This window comes from Panthera leo, chromosome B4 (assembly GCF_018350215.1).
Source record: "Panthera leo isolate Ple1 chromosome B4, P.leo_Ple1_pat1.1, whole genome shotgun sequence".
NCBI classification, from domain to species: domain Eukaryota; kingdom Metazoa; phylum Chordata; class Mammalia; order Carnivora; family Felidae; genus Panthera; species Panthera leo.
The window spans coordinates 138,588,524-138,609,362 of record NC_056685.1 but is presented as its reverse complement, the minus strand read 5'-3'; positions in this window follow the sequence as shown (position 1 = coordinate 138,609,362).

The window sequence follows — 20,839 nt, the reverse complement described above, 5'->3', positions numbered from 1 at the left end:
ACATCTTGATCACCACCACCATCACCACCATCATCATCATCCCCATCATCCCCATCAACATCACCACCATGTTCATCACCATGACCATCACCACCATCATCATCATCACCACCATCACGATCAATATCACCACCATCACCATCATAATCATCAGCATCAACACCATCACCACCATCACCATCATCACTACCATCAAGACCATCACCACCATCATCATCACCCCCATCATCCCCATCACCCCCTTCAACATCACCACCATGTTCATCACCATGACCATCACCACCATCACCATCATCATCATCATCACCTTCAACATCTTGATCACCACCACCATCACCACCATCATCATCGTCACCATCACGATCAATATCAACACCATCACCACCATCACCATTACAATCACCACCATCACCACCATCACCGTCATCAGCATCAGCATCAACACCATCACCACCATCAGCACCATGGTTACTATTACTTTGCTGTTGTTACTATTTCCCCCACCCATCAGACGAGACTGCCTTAAGTGCTCTGAAAGGGCTGCTTCTGCGCTGGAATTGAGAGTCTCTTCTGCTCTCCCTCTCAGTCACACGTTTCTGCTGCCAGGTGACTGCTGCATTGCAGACTTACATGAGGTCATTCATCCCACTGGGGTAATTGACCTAAACAGCCTTAATGAACTCTATGCCTTCCCATCCCGCCCTCAGGATGGAAGGGGCTGCTCCATTTCTGCTCATCCCTGACACAATAGCCTTCTCTGGGCGAAATGTCACTCAGAGGGGAGTGGTGACACACATCTCATCGACAATATTCATTTAGGGCAGCCCAGCTCTACTCTACCTTCATGCCTGTAAAACCCAACGTAGTTGTTGGCCTGCTCTAAGCCCACCCTATTCAGACAGGAAGGGAAACATCTGATGTTTCCATAGCAACCACCTATATTCACAGGTCTTGCCAGATGTGTGTGTCTTCCTAACATGCTGAGGATTTGGGGTCCTCAGTGCCATGCCATGACTCAGGCCCCACCACCTCTCACCTGGGCCATTGCAATCACCTCCTCTCAACCTCCTAGGTTCCAGACTTGCCTCTGCCAGCCTATCCTCCACACCACCACTGTCCCATCAATATTTACAAAAGGCAAACGTGATTGGGCCACTCCATGTTTAAAGACTTCAGAGCTCCCCACTGCCCACAAGGTAAAGTCCAAAAGACTCAGCCCAAAGCCCAGTGACCCCTGGGATCTGTCCCTCAACCTCAACCTTTTTCAGCCTTGTCTTCTGTTATTCCCAGCCCATATCAGGCTCCTTCCACACTCTCTGCCCACAGGATGTAAGCATTCTCTTCCCTCTGATGGAGAGGATTTCTTCCCCACCCCCTCTGCTCACAAATCAGCAATCAATCATTTCTTAAGTTCCAGCTTACACAATTCATCTCTTCTGGGAAGCTCTCCTGATTCCCCTGCAGACATGCCTTTTGTTGGCCCCCCACTACACCAGCTGTATCTCGTTAATATGTCTTCTTACAGATTGGTCTTCACTGAGTATACTCTGAAAGGCTCAGGGTAGAAAGCACAGAAGAACCATCTCTGAATCCTGGGGCCTGGCACAGTGGGATGTTCAGGAAGTGTCGGATGGATGGATGAATGATGATAAATAGATTCATAAGTGGATTGATAGATCCATTCATGGATGGATGAATTCATGTCACTGGGAGCATGGACAGGTGAGTCATGACTGCCTTGGACCACAGTAAAGTGGGACCGGAGTTGGGTCACAGAACTGCTTCAGGACCTGCTTTGGGACTCATGGATGGGTAGATGGATGGATGGATGGATGGTTGGGGGGGTGGATGGATGGATAGAGGGATGGATGAGTGGTGGGTGGATGGATGGATGGATGGACGAATAGATGGACAGATTCCTGGATAGACAGGTTGATGAATGGCATCAGGAGGTGGGTGGGTCGGGAGAGTGCTTTTCTTGAGTAAAGACATTAAGTTTATCTATTTATGACCTAAACGAGTATGTTTATTTTGTTTATGCTTGAGGTTTTGTGTTTATTTCTTATGCTCTTTCTTTTCGTAAAAATGCTTTGCATGTGTTAACATAGCGATCTTAGGCTTTCATTCTCAACAAGTGATTCTGAAAATATCAATCCTGTTTTTAATTCTGTAAGAGTTCGCCTTTACGTTGCTAATAGTACTCTCTACTCTCCAAGTCTCTGTAGGTCAAAGACAAGAATGAATCTTTGTCTTTTGACTCCTTCCTTTAGGGAATAAGTACCGAATGCACTGTTTTCAGGGCCCCCGCTGTCGAGGCCAGTGGGAATGTCAGGGAAGACTAAACGTCCAGGGTCCACTCGCAGGAGGCAGCTGAGGTGAGGGACGCAGTGGTTCTGAAGCTTGGGCCCTGCTCCCTCATTCAGCCACTGTGCCTGCCCGTGGTGCCTCTGGGGTCAGCTCCGGCCCGGGCGCCAAGCAGCCCCCAGCGGGGCCATCAACAGCAGGCTTCCTCGTGTCCCGGGAGAGGCGGACATCCAGCACATGTGCCCGCGTTCTGGGTCGCTGAACTTTGCTATAGCAACGACACATTTTGAATGGAAATGTACTCGGAGTAGGAAGGCTGTTTTTCTTGTCGCTAAAGCAAGAGGAGTCCCGTGTTGCTGTCACTTATACGCAGGGCGCTTGGATCCTGCCACGGAAGACCGTGTTCTGAGAGAAAAAAGATTCCAAGGCGGAAGGGGGACAGCCCTGGTCCGTGGGCCTGCCCTCCCGACCCCTGGGCTGCCTCCTTCACCTTTCGGTGACATTTCATGCCCACTATAACCCTCTGGGGCCCCATGTCACAGGTGAGGGACAGGAGACGAGGCATAACTCACCCTGAACCAGCAGCCGCTAACCAGCAGGATGGGACTCCCACCCCCACGACGTGACTCCCTGCTCCCCTGCTCCTTCCCAGGCTCCAAGCTTGCCCCTCAGTGTCCCTTCAGCCCGCTGTCCCCTTGCCATGAGGCCTTCCCCGGGGGTCACTGGCCGTCTGCTCCGCTCTGCCCCCGCAGGCCCCTGTGCCTCACCCCTGTGCCAAAGGGACCTTCCCAGGCATGCTCTGTCCTTCAGTGCTCCCTCCTGGAATATTCCACCTCCTCCTGAGCCTGGATGCACGGAGGGTCCAGAGTCAACACACAGGCCCCGGAGAGAGACCACTCAGCGTGAAGTCCCAGCTTTGGCCCCTCCGGCTGGGAATCAGGAGCAAATTCCCTCATCCCAGGAATCCCCGGTCCTCAGCGCTGCAAAGATAACAGAGCACTGACCTCCCGGGGCTGCCGAGATGGTTGATGACGTAAGGCGTGCACAGGGCTGTGCACAGCGACTCGGGCCCGTCCCCTGTGGCACAAAGTGGTCCCCACCAGGGCCTCCCCACCCCTGGCAGGCAGCTTCCATTCCTGGCTGGATTTCAGCCTGTGAAGATGAAGACCTGACGTCCCGGTTCCCTGCAGCCACTCGGGAAGCTCCCGTCAGAGGGAAACCAAAATCTCGGAGGCAAGTCCGGGAAGGAGGAGAAGGCTTGACGAAGGCCGACAGCCTGGTGGGGAGAGGAGACCTAGAGTACTGGTGGCCCCAGAAAGGAGACTCCCAGGGCTTGGGAACCTCCCAGGTCAGAGCCCAGATCCCACTGGAACGTGAGTCTCATCCGCAGTATGCAGCCTATGGTTGTCCAGTTAAAGCATGATTACTTCTGATGATGGGCAGCTCACTCCTCCTTGCCTCTTGTCGGACAACTCTAATCAGTTCCTAGGAGGATTTTCCTTTTCCTTTGAGTCAAATCTGTTTCTTTGGTTGTCTTGCTTTGCAATAATATTTTAGTTTCTTTGAAAGCGTTTTCCAAATTTTATCAAAAACATGTTCTTTTAGGATTTAATAATATTCTGTTTCAGAATCAAAACTTATTTGCAGAATATTTTTCTTATATTTAACAATGGGTTGTTGGCTTGATAAGGAAGATCAGATTCATGTTCGCAGCCCCCATCATCTCGGTCGATGCCTAAAACCACTGAAAATGGTGACGGAGCAAGAGGAATCCACTCCGAGGTAACAGGGCGAAAGTGCAAAGGAAGCAAAGACGTGTGAGCTATTTTCTTGGCTTCATAAACGTTGGTTTCCTTCACTGCGTCTCGTGTCACAGAATGTTTTCAAACGGTCCCGTAGCGTAGGGCGGCCTGCTTACAGGCTCTCGAGACCCATCATTCAGTTTAAAGAACAGCGGATGCCGTGTTTCAAACACGGACGCGATGAGGGCTTTAGAAGCCGAAATCTGCTCGGCACGGCTTTTCAAAGCAGAAATGACGAAGTCCTGAGGCGTCTTACAGAGCTGCCCTCCTGACCACGCGGCTGGTGCCACCGGACCAGGGCTCTGAGACTCACGAAGCCAGAACGGTGGGCGGTGCTGACCGGCCGCCGGAGAGAAAGTCGCCATCGGGCGATCGGCAGCTTGTCATATAAATAACTTTCCAACCACAAACATGAGACTGGAGTTAACGGATCGTGGGCAGAATTGTCCTTGCATCTAGAGGAGCCGACAGGCAAGGCTGGACTAGTGGCTGGCTTGCGGAGGTCCCCTGGGACCACAGACTCAGCATCGAAGGTCACCCCTTGCACCACCTCTCGACAGCAAACACACATGGACGGAAATATTCAGACAGCACAACTCCCGTTGAGTCCTGACGTTTACTCTGGGGACACTGGTGCCACGGAATTGTACAGCCGTCACCACACTGTCGGTCACCACATGCTCGCAGGCCACAAGAGAGAAAAGCATGTCCTTGGTGGGCAGTGCAAATCGTTAACTGTATTGAGTTCCAGTGACGGTGCATCTCCTTCACGTTCTATGTGCTGTCATCTGAATGTTTATGTTCTCCCGAAGTTCAAATGTGGAAACCGTGACCCCCAAAAGGGATGGTGTTAGGAGCTGGGCACCTGGGGGTGCTGAGGCCATGGGGGTGGAGCCCTCAAGAATGGGGTTGGTGCCCTTTTGAGAGGGAGCCCCCAGGACTCGGCGAGAAGACGCCAGCCACGGACCAGGAACAAATCTTTCCCAGAGAACGGAACCCAGCTGGCATCCTGTTCTCAGACTTCTAACCTCCAGAAGCGTGAAAAAACCCTGCTGTTTGTAAGCCCCCTGTCTGGGGTATGTTGGGAGGCCAGCCCGAGGCGGCTGAGACTCTAGACGACAGGTGGAAAGCACTGGGATCACGTCTGCGCCGTGTCGAGCAATCTCCTTGTCTTTCGGGAAAGCCCTTGCACAAATATTTGAGTTACGAGCCAAACTAGCTCCTTTTTTGTGGAATGCAATTTTTATTTAAAAGAACTGACAGGGGCACCTGGGTGGCTCAGTCGGTTGAGTGTCCAACTTTAGCTCAGGTCATGATCTCAAGGCTCGTGAGTTCAAGCCCCGCGTCGGGCTCTGTGCTGACAGCTTGGAGCCTGGAACCTGCTTCGGGTTCTGTGTCTCCCTCTCTCTTTGCCCCTCCCCCACTCACGCTCTGTCTCTCTTGCGCATGTGCAAAAATAAACATTAAAAAAAATTTTAAAGAACAACTGACAAAATTCGGTTATCCCGATACAGGTGTTTGTCAGGTTTTTTGTTTGTTCTAAATGCATGAGGTAAGCCCATCATTCAAAGAAACAACAGACAGTTAGCTGCTCTGAATAATAAAATTTGAGTTTTGCGTGCAAATTTGAATTTTAGAAAACTCACAACTAGCACTGTGAATTCACAGCTTCTCAAAAACGATTTTTATGAAGGGATCGGTGGTGATATTAACAAATGTGATTATTTTTATTGAGGTAAAAACCACATAGCACAAAATTCACCACCTTAACCAATTTTAAGTGCACGGCCCCATGGCAGTAGGCACATTCGCGTTATTGTGAAACAGATTCCGGAAGGTTTCCACCTTGCAAATCTGAAACATCTGTGCCCTTTAAATACCATTTCCCCTCTCCCCCAGCCCCTGGTGACCGCCACTCTGTTTTTCTGTTTCTATAAATTTGACTACGTTAGACGCCTCCTACGAGCGGAAGAAAGACAGATACAGTCTTCGTCTTTTGTGACCGGTTTACACCCCACGGTGTCCTCCTCCAGGTTCACTTGTGTGTGACGGGATTTCCTTCCTTTTTAACACAGAAAATACTCCCCTGTGTGTTCATTCCACCGGTGGACATCCAGCTTTCAGCTCTTGGCCATTGTGAATTCCGCTGCAATCCACATGGGGGTGCCAATCTCACTTCGAGACCCCACCCTCTGTTTTTGTGGATATACACCCAGAAGTGGGATGGCTGGATCCTATGATAGTTCTCTTTTTCAGTTTACAAGGAGCTGCCACCCTGTGTTCTGTAGAGGTGGCACCAGTTTACAATCCTGTCAAAAGTACCCAAGGGCTCTAATTTCTCGACATCCTCGCCATCACTTGTGTGTGTGTGTCTTCTGTTGTTGTTCTTGTTTTTTTTGTTTGTTTTTGTTTTAATACCAGCCATCCTAATGGGAGTGGGTCCATACCTCACTGTGGTTTTGCTTCGCATTTCTCCGATGGTAAATGGTAGTTTTTCACATACCTGTTGGCATTTGTGAATCATCTTTGGAGACGTGTCTACTCAGGTCCTTTGCACATTTATTTAATTGGGTTATTTGACTTTTGTTGTTGTTGGGTTGAGGTGCTGTTTATATATTCTGGATATTAACCCCTTTTCAGGTACAAGATTTGCAAATACTTCCTCTCACTCCATAGGCTGCATTTTTCCTCGGTTGATCATGTCCTTTGATGCACAGAAGTATTTAAGTTTGATGTCACATCCAAGAAATCGTCACCAGCACCGTCATACGGCTTTTCCTCTCTATGCTTTCTTCTAGGATTTTTGTAGATTTAGGTCTTTAATTCTTCTCTGGTTAATTTTTGTATGTGGGGTGACATTAGGGTCTAACTTCATTCTTTTGCATGTGGACCTCCAGTTTTCCCAACACTATTTGTTGACAAGATTTTCTTTTCCCCATTGAGTGGTCTTGGCTCCCTTGTTGAAGACTGCTTGACCATACACACAAGAGTTTATTTCTGGGCTCTCTGGTCTATGACATTGGTTTATTTGCCTGTCTTCAATCTAGGGCCACACTGCTTTGATTACTGCAGCTTTGTAATACATTTTGAAATCAGTGTTCCAAATTTGTTCTTATTTTTCAAAATTATTCTCAGCTATCTGGGGGTCCCTTTAGGTTCCATACGAACTCTAAGATGAATTTTTCTATTTCTGCAAAAAAACAAATGCCATTGGGATTTTGACAGGGGTTGTGTTGAACCTCTGGATTGCTTTGGGTAGTACTGTTCCCATCCATGAACATGGGATGTCTTTCCATTTATTTGTGTCTTCTTTAACTTCTTTCAGCAAACGTTTGATAGTTTTCAGTGTGCATGCTTTTCATCTCCTCGGTTAGGCTTAAAACATGTGATTTTTGATAATGTAAAACGTAATGAGCCAACATCTGGAATGTCTGCATAATTAAGGGCCATTTTCCAAATGACCAATGCATGATGTCACAAAATCACAGAGAGGAAAATGACCCAATCAAAACAAAATAAATAGATCTTAACATAACAGAGTACGAAAAGATCATTGATATGGTTTCAGATTCCACAAAGCAGACAACCTTTAAAAAACACCACTTGCGAAAGAAGAATACACATAATTATCTGAAAAGAGTATTAAATTACTCTCCCTTTGTCTAATTATATATCTGTGGTAAGCCAGGTTTTCTTCAAAATTCAAAACAAACAACACATTACAACAGATTGAGTGCAGAAACAGATATGAGAACCCATCTGTCTTCTTAAGTCAAATACTAAAGAGATTTGCAAAAGCATAAAGCAATGAATGCCATGCTTCCTGCTAAATTTTTGTTTTAGAAATACAGCTAAATTTCATTAAAATGTTATTTATGTTCACGTGTAATGGGTTTATCATTGTGACTTTAAATGAAATAATTCATATTTTCAAAAGTTCTCAGTTTTTGTTTCTAATGTGGTAGATGTTGCCCACAGAAATAAAAGCCCTTTGGGGTCCTCAATGGTTTTAAACAGTGAAAAGGAACCCTGAAACTTGAGGACTGCTTATCTAAACCAAACGGAGAATGATTACAAATAACTGATAAATGCACAGTTACAAATTACAACCACCGCTGGGGCACCTGGGGGGCTCAGTCAGTTAAGTGTCTGACTCTTGATTTCTGCTCAGGGCATGATCTCACGGTCATGGGATCGAACCCCACGTCAGGCTCTGTGCTGGGTGTCGAGCCTGCTTGGGATTCTCTCTCTCCCTCTGCCCCTCTCCCCAAATTGTGCTCTCTTTCTAAAACATAAACAAATCAAACAAACAAAAAAACCCAAACACACACACTTAAGGTGATTCAGAAATGTTGGGGGTAAATATTAAAATAACAAAAAAGTAAAACAGAGGTCTCAATCTTAAAATCTTAATACCAGATGAGACTGATTTCAGGAGAAAAAGCATTAAAGGGAGAAAAACAGAGCCCATTATAATGATAAAGGATGCTATCCACAATGTATACCTAACATCTACACGTACCTTTGCACCAAACAGAAAAGTAACATTCATAAAGCAAAATCTTGAGGAAATTCAAGGAAAATAGAAAGGAACACAATTCACCTCTCTCCAGAAATGCATGGGTGTTTCGATATTTGGACATTTCTTCATATAATTCAACATATTACTAGATCAGAAAACAAATCATATGATCATCACTATTTATGCTGATCAGCATTAATAAAACACAACATCCACATTTTATTATTTTTTTTAACATTTATTTATTTTTGAGACAGAGAAAGACAGAGCATGAACGGGGGAGGGTCAGAGAGAGAGGGAGACACAGAATCCGAAACAGGCTCCAGGCTCTGAGCTGTCAGCACAGAGCCCGACGCGGGGCTCGAACTCACGGACCGCGAGATCATGACCTGAGCCAAAGTCGGACGCTCAACCGACTGAGCCACCCAGGCACCCCCACACTTTATTTTTAAAACCTTTCAACAATGACCGGATTGATACTTAAACGTGATAAAAACATATTTATCTCATTACAAAGGTCAACATTAGTTTAATAGGAAAATACTTATAAACATCCTCCCGTCAAACACAAGACAAAGATATCTACTTATGGCCCCTCTTACTGAATATTGTCCTAGAGATACTTGGTGACACAATTTAAACAAGACAGAGAAATAAGATATATTATTATTATATTTGTCTGCAGATGATAGGATTATATATCTGGAAATTCTAAGAAAATCACCTGAAAAACTACTAAAAATAAAGAAAGAATTTGTCTACGGTGTGAACACGAAACTGGTATATGGAAATCAGTAGCTTTTAGGTATTAAAACAAAGTTCACTGGAAGCTACAATGGAAGATTAAAATACCTACAAATAAACCTAAGAAACATACAAATGCTATTTAAGAAAAAAAAAAGGAAATTTTAAAATAAATCCACACACAAAAGATGACAAATATTTGTATACATGTACCATATTTTGGGGCAGGAAAGCCAGACAACATCAAGATATCAATTATCCCCATGAAGAATATCAATGAATGTTTTGAAAAAACAGATAAGCTGATGTAAAAGTTATCATGGAAAAGAGGAATGAGTCATTAGCCTTACCAGATAGTAAAATAAGTTAAAATTATAATAATTTTAAAATTGTGGCACGGGTGCATTCATAAAAGATCAATAAGGGATCAAAAAAGAAAACGTTAAACACAGTGGAAATTTACTATATGATAAAGGTGGAAAATTCTACTTAAAAACAAGATGAAGTACACAGCAAACTGTGTCTGGAAAAAAAAAAAAAGTTTAATCCCAACCTTACATCTTACAGAAAAATGATATCCAGACATATCAAAGATATAATGTGATAACTGGCACCATAAAAGTACTAAAAGCAAGTATGAGGATTATTTAAATGCCTTCTGAGTATGTTAAAACAAGCACACACACACACAACTTGAAAATGGTAATGACTTACATGTTTTTAAATTATGTACTATAAAAAACATGCAAAGAAAGTTGAAAGGTGAAAGAGTAGGAAGATAAGTGCATTTCATATCACAAAAGGAATGTGTTACTTTAATATGTAAAGAGCTTCTATAAATCAATAAGAAGGTCAACAGCCAAAATGAACCAACAGTTCACAAAAAGGGAAAAACACATGTCCCTTAACATTCGGCCTTACTCATAGTAACAACAGTGCAAATGAAAACTAACATGAGTTTTGTTTTGTTTTTCACCTACCAGATTTGCAAAGATGAAAACACTTGTGGACTACGTGACGATAAGGGTGTGAGAAAGCAGGCGGCTCGAGTGCTGGTTCAGAGCGTGAGCTCAGGGGCCAGAATGTCCAAGGCCTGGCTTTCAGTTTCATGGCCTCACAAACTTGAGAACTTACTCTGTCTAAGCCTCAATCTTCTCCACCGTGAAATGGGCTGTTCTGAGAATTCCATGAGTCACACTTTGTCATGTGCCTGGAACAGAGCATGTGCTAATGCAGTGCTAACTAAAATGAAATAAATCTATTGCTGATGGAGATATAATTGGCACAAATTCTACTGAGAAAGAAATAACCTATTAAAATGAGAAATGCAGGGGTGCCTGGGGGGCTCAGCTGGTTAAGTGTCCGACTTCGGCTCAGGTCATGATCTCATGGTTCATTTGAGCCCCGCGTCGGGCTCTGTGCTGAGCCTGCTTGGGATTCTCTCTCTCCCTCTCTCTCTCTCTGCCCCTCTCCCACTCATGCTCACTCTCTCTCTCTCTCTCAACATAAATAAGTAAACTGAAAAAAAATTAGAAACGCAGACAGCATCTGAGCAGTGTTTCGACCACAGACACGCCTGCGTGTGGGGCGTGCACAGAAAACACACTCAGTGCAGCCTTGTTCAAAGCCTAAAGGTCCTCACTCAGGACTGGCGAGCAAATTACCCAGACACCCATGTGATGGGAATTAGAGACAAAACAAGACCGACCCAGGAAGAACCAAGGGAGAAAAGAGATTACTGAATTGGGAAAGCCGGAAAAAGTACCAATAAATTAACATGACGACTTTCATTGTTTCTGTTCTGTATGAGAAAACTGATAAATGTCTGGAAAATGTGATTCAGAAAATAAGAAAGAAAACAAACAAAAATGCATAAATTATAAGAACACTGCATATACTTTTATGTCAATATATTCTGAACGCACCACAAAATGGGACATTTTCCTAGGAAAATATAAATTATAAAAATTCTAGAGTGTCTCCATGAAGAATAACAATGCAAGGAAATGTAAAAACGTGGCATAAAAACCTCTGAATCGTTCTAGGATGGTTTCAAATAGCAGATCCGTCCGGTGTGAGATAGACGGCCCAGGCCATTAAATACGTGCCCCCACCCCCGCCCAGCCCCCGCTCTTGTGTCGGACGACATCTCACTTGGGGCAAAGCCCTCACAGCAGCACAGTGGAGGAAACCCCAGGCCGGTCTCACCACAAGACGCACAAAGTCCCTTCGTCATTGGAGAGGGGGCCAGGCCCCGGGTGCGGCGGGCTGGGCTCTGTCCCAGGCACAGCAGTGAGCAGACTCTGGCGCTTGTAAAGACAACTGAGGAAAGCACTACCGGGACAGCGGGCTCTGAGGCCTGTGGTCTGTGCACCTGACCTGAGACAGAGGGAGGATGTGGAGAGGTGGAGGCAGGCGGGTGTGGGGCACGAGTGTTGCAGGCAGCGATGGAAAGTGCTATGGGCTGTAGGCATGTGGCAATGTCCTGGGGCCACCGTAACAGAGCACTACAAACCCGGGGGCTTAAAACAACGGACACCCACTCGCTCACTCACAGTGCAGCCCAGAATCAAGGTGGAGGCAGGGCCGTGCTGTCTCCTATGAGACCCTCCGTGTTCCCTGGCGGGGACAGTATCATGCAGTCTCTGCCTCCATGTCGCATGGCCTTCTCTGTGAGTCTCAGTGTCCAAACCTCCCTGTACTTACAGGGACACCGGTGTCTGGATTAGAGCCGGCAGGAGCGACCTCACCTTCATCTGACCGCGTCTGCGGAGACCGTTTCCACGCGAGGTCGCGTTCGCCGGAGGCAGGGTTAGGACACCATCCACCCAGAACAGGGGCGCCCGGGGGAAGAGAGCCCACGGAGCCTGTGGACAGAAGTCCCCGGAAGGAGTCTGCGTACCTGCGTGTTTATGAGTGCACACACGCGTGTGCCTCCGCAGGCGTTTGTGTGCGTGTGTGCACGCATGGGTGGGAGGGTGACAGCTCCGACGGCCATGACCTCCATGGGGCCGAAGGGCTGGGGTGGCGTCTGTCTGGGAGAGCGGGTGGGTGGGGGCAGCATGAGTGGTGCGGAGGCGGGACACCAGGGGGTCCTGACACCACGGCATTGGTGGGTGGGAGCAGAGGGACGGACGACGAGGGAAGCCGGGGGCGGGGGGCCCGGAGAGCCTCCGCACGAAGGTCCAGGTAGACGGAAGTGACTCAGCCCAGAGGCCTCGTATGGGCCGCCAAGGGACTGGCTGGGACACACAAGGGCAGGACAAAGAGAGAGGGGTCTCAAGAGTGTGGGAGGGGTCCAGCTATCTGGCCGAGCCCCATGAGACGTCCCGAACCAGACGGGGGCTGAGGGCGCCCACAGGCTTTGGAGACCCGAGGACGTAGAGGTCGAAGACTCAGGAGGGAGAATAACCGATCCAAGTCCCCGGGAGGGTGAAATGGATGGGACCCTCCCAGTGCAAGGGAAGAAATCTCAGCCGCCTGAACACAGCCACCACCACACAGACGTGTCCACGACCGAGGGGGCTCAGGAGGCTATCAGAACAGGAAGCCGGCCAGGACGCACACCCCAGTCACGTCCATGGGCCAACAAGGAAACCCTTTGCCTGCCCGTCCCCCACACTGATGCCCGGGGGGCAGTCACTGCAGCCTCCCGGGCCTCTTCGGAACCAGGACGCTCCGGGAGACCGATGTGCCACCTGCCTTCCCTTCACCACAACGCACCAGAGGCGGCCCCACAAGCCACGGGTCAGACCAAGAAAGATACTTTCACCACTATTATTTTGCCCTTTCCTGAAGCTTGGCAAATGCTTCAAAGCAGTAAAACAGACCTAATAGTGGGGCGCCTGGATGGCTCAGTGGGTTGAGCATCGGACTTTGGTTCAGGTCATGATCTGGCAGTTCATGGGTTCAAGCCCTGGGTCAGGCTCTGTGCTGTCAGCTCAGAGCCTGGAGCCCGCTTCGGATTCTGTGTCCCCCCCTCTCTCTCTGCCCCTACCCTGCTTGCACTCACTCTCTCTCTCTCTCTCTCTCTCTCTCTCAAAAATAAACATTTAAAAATCTTAACAACAACAACAAAAAAAAAAAACAACCAGACCTAATAAGGACCAGAAAGGAGGGAACGACACTTCACGTTACCAAGGATGCACAGATACACAGCCAGCAAACCCAAGAGAAACACCATCAACAAAAGAGAAAAAAACAACCTGCGGTTGATGACAGATTCTCAATGAATATTTTAAAACCTATAGTTTTCCTACAGACTAGCAATGACCCGTTAGTACCTACAAAGGGGGCAAAGAAGGGATTCCGCTCAAAATAGCAACAGATTTTTACAAATGTAACACCCAGATACAACCACAATAAACAGTATTCAGTACTTGAGTGAAAAGGAGAAAATATTTAAGGATGTGGAAGGAGGTGCTAACTGATGGAGATGTGAGCACTGTAAATATGTCATTTCTCCCAAAACGTCTCAGAAACAGGATTGGGTCTGATCCCAACTGCAGTCCTGACTGGAAACAGAGGACAGAAGAACATTCTTACCGGGATGAGCACCGGGTGACGTACGAAGTGTTGACTCACTGTATGTGCACCTGAAATTGATCGTACTCCGTCCAGGGGCGCCCGGGGGGCTCAGTCGGTTAAGTGTCCGACTTCGGCTGAGGTCACGATCTCACAGTTCGGGAGCTCAAGCCCTGCACTGGGCTCTGTGCTGACAGCTCAGAGCCCGGAGCCTGCTTTGGATTCTGTGTCTCCTCTCTCTCTGCCCCTCCCCTGCTCCTGCTCTGTCTCTCAAAAATAAACAAACATTTAAAAAATAAAATAAAATAAAAATACAGCAATCCACAACCCCCAAGCCCCAAGAACTTGGTGAGAGAGAAAGCTGCTGGGGACACAGAGAGCTGGGGGTCCCTGCGTCCACCGGGGTGGCCCCTAGTCTGGCCGTGCACAGCAGGTGCAAATGACTGCTCCAGTGAAACAGAGGTGGGGGCCACAGGGGCTCCCTCCACGGGTGGATACTGCTCTGCGGGCACCCGGCCGCACCCCACACCTGCTTACCCCCCGTGGGGCTCTCCCGCTACGGCGTCTGGCAGGGGCCGTGTGGCCCGCTCCGCTGAAAACGTTCACAGAAAAGTTGTCGGCCCCTGGGTTAGAAAGAAAGGTGCAGTGGCACCTAACAGGGCCACTTCATCAGACACGGGTAAAAATATACTTATCTACACCAAAAGTGGTTCCTCGGAACAGTCAAACCCTCTAAATCACATCTCCAAAATGACCTGGTGCCCCACTAATCCACAATGAAACAGGATTAATGCAGGAAACAGAAGGGAATTTTAAATTTCTAATTAGCATCCACAGAGACACTCAAAAGGATACTGCATCCGTGAAATAAGAACTAGCCAGTTTTTTAAATGGGGGATTAAAGGACCAAAAAAGAGGTCTTTGAAATTAAAAAAAAAAAAAAAACCCATCTCCCAAGGACTTGGGGGGCGTACCACAAGCCGTCCTTTCCGGGGGAAAATAATTGTGGGGTGCGAGCCAGCAGAATGCAAGGAACAGGAGGAAGGACGACATCGGCCCTGAGAAATGGCCGTGAGCAGATAGATAATTAAAATTTACAGTTATGTCCAAACAATTACTGAGAAAATGAGGTTTCATGCAGTTGTTGGAAAATGATCCCCCAAACAGACAGGACAGAATGTTCCTAAAGTAATTGACATAACGTGACAGAAAATTTATAGCATTCTGGAGCTGAAATTCTGAATGATTGCGATAAAACTACGCCAAATGTCTTGTCATATTCGGGCGGTAATTTATGGATGCTGATTAATTCTTACAGTTGATAGAAATACATGTTTTAGTATTTTATCGCCTGGGAATGTTTAGGGCACGCGGAACGGAAACACAGCTCAACCCAGCTGAAAAAGTGTGTTTTGCGAGGACCCCGGGGCGTCTCGTGGGACCCAAGGGCAGAGGAGAGAGGGTGGGGGGCGAACGCCCTCTGCGTCCCCCCTGCCCCATCTTCTCACCTCCGCCCCGTGCGTCCTTCTCTCCAGTAGACTGGCCCCGTGGCTTCTGAGAGCCACTGGGGCAAAACACAGCCGCTCGGCACGGACGCTCGGCGGAACACGGAGACCCTGCCTCAAACCCCTCGGAAAGGCTCCAATTGGCAGAACTTGGGTCGAGTGCCCACCGCAGAATCAGTCTGCTGGGGCCACGTTGTTGTCACGGTCGGTACAGATGCACAGTGCGGTCGATGGGGGCAGTGGGGTTCTAGAAGCTGGGCTCTGGACGGTCCGGTCCAACCCCGGGCTGCCACCCTCCGACGAGCTCCCTCACACCCACCCACACATATGATTCTTTCCTACACACAGTCCAACCTTTTCACCCCCCGAAGGCTCTGCCCAGTAGGGTGATGGCCCGAAATCAGGCCCAGGAACGGGTGCACTCAAGTGTCCGGGCAGCGGTAGGAAGGGGCAGGCACTGGGGGCGACCTTGAGGGTCATCTAGTGGCCAGCGCCTTGGACCAGAGCCCAGAGGAGCACCAGGGGCCCCAGGCTAGAGGCCGGTGGGAGGCCAGGGGGCAAAACAGACGCCCCTGTGCCTCCAGGTCCAGCAGGACAGGGAGACAGCGAAGCCATCCTTAGGAATCGTGGGTTCAAGTGAACGTCCCGGACCCTCAGGCAGCGTCACTGTGGACACACGCGTGTTTGAGAGTCTCGCGTTTCTGCAGCCACTTACCCCGTGTGTCCTGTGTGGAGCGGGGTCTTTTCCTCGCCTTAATGGAAGGCTACTTGGGGATGTCCCTAAAGCGCGGGGAGCAGAACCAGGCTGTGTTAACGGTTCCCGTCACTCCTATGCGTGCCCCGCACGTCTGCACCTGGGCTCGGGATGCCCCCTCCTGAGTGCGCCCTCTGTGATTCTTAGTGTTCGGTTCACTGCTGCTGAAGGGGGTCCTGCGGGTCGAGCGTGGGGCCCCTCCTGTGGCTGCAAACGCAGGTGCTCAGCTGGGCCCCGTGTCCCTCTCTGTGCAGCCACACGCCTCTCCGGGGGTCCACCCCAGCAAGGCAGCCTGAACGGGCAAAGCGAGGGGCCTTCTTGTGGGGAGAGGAAGCCACGGGCCCAGCCAGGGGTCAGCTCTGCAGGTGAAGGCTGGCGGTGGGGCCTTCCGAGACCTGCTGCCTTCCCGGACCCCAAGGATGGGCTGAGCCCTCCTCTGGGCTGTGAACCAACCCCTCTGTGTGTCTGTCCCTCAGCCAGCATTTTTCACCCGGTCCCCACAGTCTGCTGACAGAACTGTCCCCCACGAGGCGTGACCTCCTCACACTAGCCTCTGGTTGGGTGAATGCGTCTGCCCCCCACCCCGGGGCACTGCTGGCAGGGAGGGCCCCCCACCCCCCACCCCCAGACGGGTAAAACAAACAGGCGAGCAAGAAGAGTGTGTTCAGATCCCCTTCCGATCCATCCGGGCTGCGTGGCCTGTGAGTGGGTGCACGAGGCATTTCAGCGCGGTGGGGACACAGCCCCGGAGACACAGGGCTGGCCCCCGGCCCCTGGCAGCCTGTGCTCTCTCCCCACCTGACTCAGTGCTCATGACACACATAAAACAGAGAAAGGGTTCGGCTGCCCCCTGTCCCCCCACCCCCGGCCACGTATGACGGCCTGTCTCCTGGCCTCACACACGCCGTGCCAACCCCTAATGTGATACCCAGCCCAGATGGCCCCTTCCCTGGAGGTTTCCCTGATGCTCTTCTCCCCGACACTCACTCTGTGCTTTTACTGTACACACCCATGCAACACATCGGATGTCTGCCTCCCCCCCCCCCGGGGCCACCAGCCCACTGACGGAGCCGGTAACACCTACAGCCTCCCCAGGCTTGGCTCAGACAAGGCGTGTGCTGGGCGACGAATCCTCGCTCTAGAAAACACCACCAGGAGGAGCCTGGGTTCAGATTCCCAAGGCTTGGCCAGCTCCTCACATTAAAGAAATTGCCCTACGAATCGCCCACTCAGCTGCGGCCAGAAGAGCGTCCTGTTCTCTTGGGCCATGTGGTCCCCGGGACTGGACGCGCGTGACCTGTCCCCGCACAGCACCGTTACACCCGCCTGCCGTGCTCCGAGGAAGGTGTGGGCTGCACGGGAGGGACGGAGCCAAGAGGAAGCGGGCCCGGGAGGTGAGGGAGCCCGCCCTCCTGGCTGCGTACAGCTCCTTGCGTCCTGACAGCTACGGGGCTGGAGGGCCAGGTGGGGCGAGCAGGAGACACAGTGGCATCACCCAAGCCTCTCCGCCCTCCACGGGTGCGGCACAGTGACGGGCCGAGGACCTCTCACCTCGGGCTTCTGCCACCAGAGGTGGCTTTGGCCACCTCTGAGGGCACCCACGGGCCACGCTTCAGATGCGGAGCCAGGCGGAGGGAGGCCGGGGAGGCAACCAGCGACCCCACTCTGCTCATCTGTGAGATGGGCATAAGCAAGCGAGTCGCGGTGTGGGGAGATACAGGCACGCCACAGAGCCGCGGCCGTGAGTGACGCAGGTCTGCGGGACAGGCACAGAGCACTGAATTCCCAAAGCGCTGGCCCCTCACCCTCCTCCTCTGCGGAGCAGAGCCCCGCCAGCCTGCTGCGTGCTAAGTGGGGGGCGTTCTAGAGAGGGGGGCGGGGGCGGGGGCGGGTGTGGGGGACACAGGAGAGACCCCCACACCCCCCCCGCTCAGGAGTCCTGTCTCCACCTGCCCCGAGGAGGCCTGGGCTGATCTCCCGGGGGACTCTTGTCTCTGCTGGCTCTCCCGAGGGGCGACCTGGACCCCACGGCATTTCCGCGTCCCCATGGACTGACAGCTCGGGGCCCTGGCCCTGGCCCCAGCCCAGCTCCATCGACAGGCATGCCGACAGACTCCTGGGGGCGTGGCTCCTGCAGAGGGCCCTGCTCGGGGTCCTGGCTCAGATCCAGGCGGGGGCCAAGCGATAACACCCGGGTGGAGACAGGATCAAGGTCACATGATCCTCCCGACACGAGCAAGATGCCAGCCCCAAGCGCCCGCTTACTGGACGGGATTGGAGGCATGACCTGGGCATCCCCTGTGGGCCTCCCTGGGCCTCAGCCCCTGGCCCTCAATGGAAGTGCACACTTGCCCTACACCATGAACCCCAGGGGCCCGGCGTGGACACGTGGTCTCAGTCACTAAAGGCACCACCTCCAGGAAAGGGCTTGAGGCCACCATTTGGGCCAGCAGGCATTGAAGGGGGTGGGGCGGGAAGAGCGTGCCCCCTACCCCCAAACCCGAGACGTCATGCACAGCCCCCAGACGCCCCAGCCTCCCTGTCCCAGGGTCCCCCACAGTTCCCACGTCCACCTTGGTCCCACTCTGCCTGCGCCCTCTGTCCTCCAGCTGCCAAGAACGGCCCTGGCCCTCTCCCTCCTGAACCCAAGGCGTGGAGTGGAGGCCACGTCCAGAGGCCGGACGACGCATAGAGAATCTGTCCCGCCTGGTGACAGAGAAGGTCCCTGCCCGTCCACCCCAAGGCACGTGGCGCCGGGAGAGCCCGCAGGGGCCACCCGTGGACCGCAGGCCCCTCAGACACACGTTCCCGTCTGGCAGGAAGGATGTGCGAAACCGAATCCCTGAACGTCGGCCAGGCGGCCGGGCACAGGACGGGGACCGGCCTCTGACAAGCTCCCGGGGTGTCCGTGGCAGATACCTCAGAGAGCGAGCCAGGGGGCCTTGTGAAAGCACAGAGGTGAATACCTTACATCTCGCAGAACAAACATAAGCAGCTGCTGTGCTGACGAACTCTGGCTCCGAAACCCTAAGGGGAAGCGGGCCAGCCCGAACCAACCGGTCACAGGCCTGCCCTGTCGTCCCCGAGCCGCGCTCCCCACAGTTAGGACCACTCCTCCGGGGAGACCTCACTGCCCTCTGTTTCGGGGCGATCTGACAGCTGTGTAAGGAGCGGTCATATGTTGTCCGCCTGCCGCGCTAACATCCCCGGGGAAGGAGTCCGTCATGAGGTAGAGCTTCAGGGACCGAGGCTGGGGGTCTGGGCGCCTGGCACCCCGTCATCCATCAGCCCTCACTGGCCCCTTCCGTCTCCAGAGCCGCCCTGCGGGGAAGACCCACCCCTTAGAGAGGGGAAACTGAGGCCCGGCACGGGCAGGCGAGGTACCCACCGACTGATGGAACTCAGGCTGTCAGTTCACTCGAGGCCACATCTCGTGGCTCCAGACTCGGGAACTGCTGTCCTTAGGAGTCACGCAGCCCTGGGTGGGCGGGAGCGCCACAGTCCGCACCCATCGCTGACGCCTCCCGGGCGGGGAGGGAGTGCTGGGGGGTGGGGTGGGGGTGCTGGGCAGAGTCGGGCCCTGATAACGTGCTGGTTTCGAACAAGGGCTCCGGCACTGGTTGGACCCGAGTTCAAACGCCAGCCCCACCGCTCACTGGCTGTGTGGCCTGGAGAGGTTTCTCAGTCCTTCTGTGCCCCAATCGCTTCATCTGGAAAAGATGATGATGAAAGAAAGCATCTGCTCCCTTTTGGGGCCTCGGGGACAATGAAAAGAGACCGTGCCGTTTCGCTCAGTCCCTGCCTCAGGGAAAACGCTTAATAAGGGTTCTCAGCTCTTCCTTATTATGGGGATTAGTCATCTCCTGCTGTGTAACAATTATCCCCAAACTTAGCTAAAAACAACCACAAACTGATCATCTCACTGTGTCTGAGGGTCAGGAATTTGGGGCCGCGTGGCCGTGTGGCTCTGGCTCGGGGTCTCTCGGATGCTGCTGTCACCGGGAGGCCCCGCTGGGGGTGGGGATCTGCTTCCGAGGCCGCTGGCAGGAGGCCACCCCACCCCTGACCACGTGGGCCTCCCCCCGGGACTGCCGGGTGTCCTCACGACAGGGCAGCTGACCTCCCCAGAGCCCGGGCTCCCAGAGAGAGGGCGGAGGGGAACCACAGCCTTTTATGGCCAGGCCTCGTAGCCGCACGTGGTCCCTCCTGCCATATTCCACCCGTTAGAAGCCACCAAGCTCAGCCACACTCGGGTGGGAGGAGGGTCCCCAGCTTTTGAAGACACAAGCAGCCCAGAATCTAGTGGGCGTGCCCTACATGCACTGTACTGTTGCTGGAAGAATAAGGCCAGATCCTAAGGGAGGGAGGCAAGGAAAGGGTCCAGAAAGGCCCACAAAGGAGCCAGAAAGTAACCAAGAGCAACCTGGAATATTCTTTGCCTTCCCCGCCAAGAGCATGGCTTTTACCCCCCGCTGCCCTGGGTGTGGCTTTGCCATCCTGTCACCCCAAACCTTTTCCAGGGACAAAATCCTCCCCAGCTAAATCAGTGTCTAGGTCTCAGATGAGTCCAGAACCCTGCCAGGCGCTGCCCTGCACCCTCCCCAAGCCTTCCAGCATCTTCCACCCTGCCTACGAGCCCTTGCTCCACGGCCCCAGTGGCACTGGCATTCAGGCCAAAATCTGT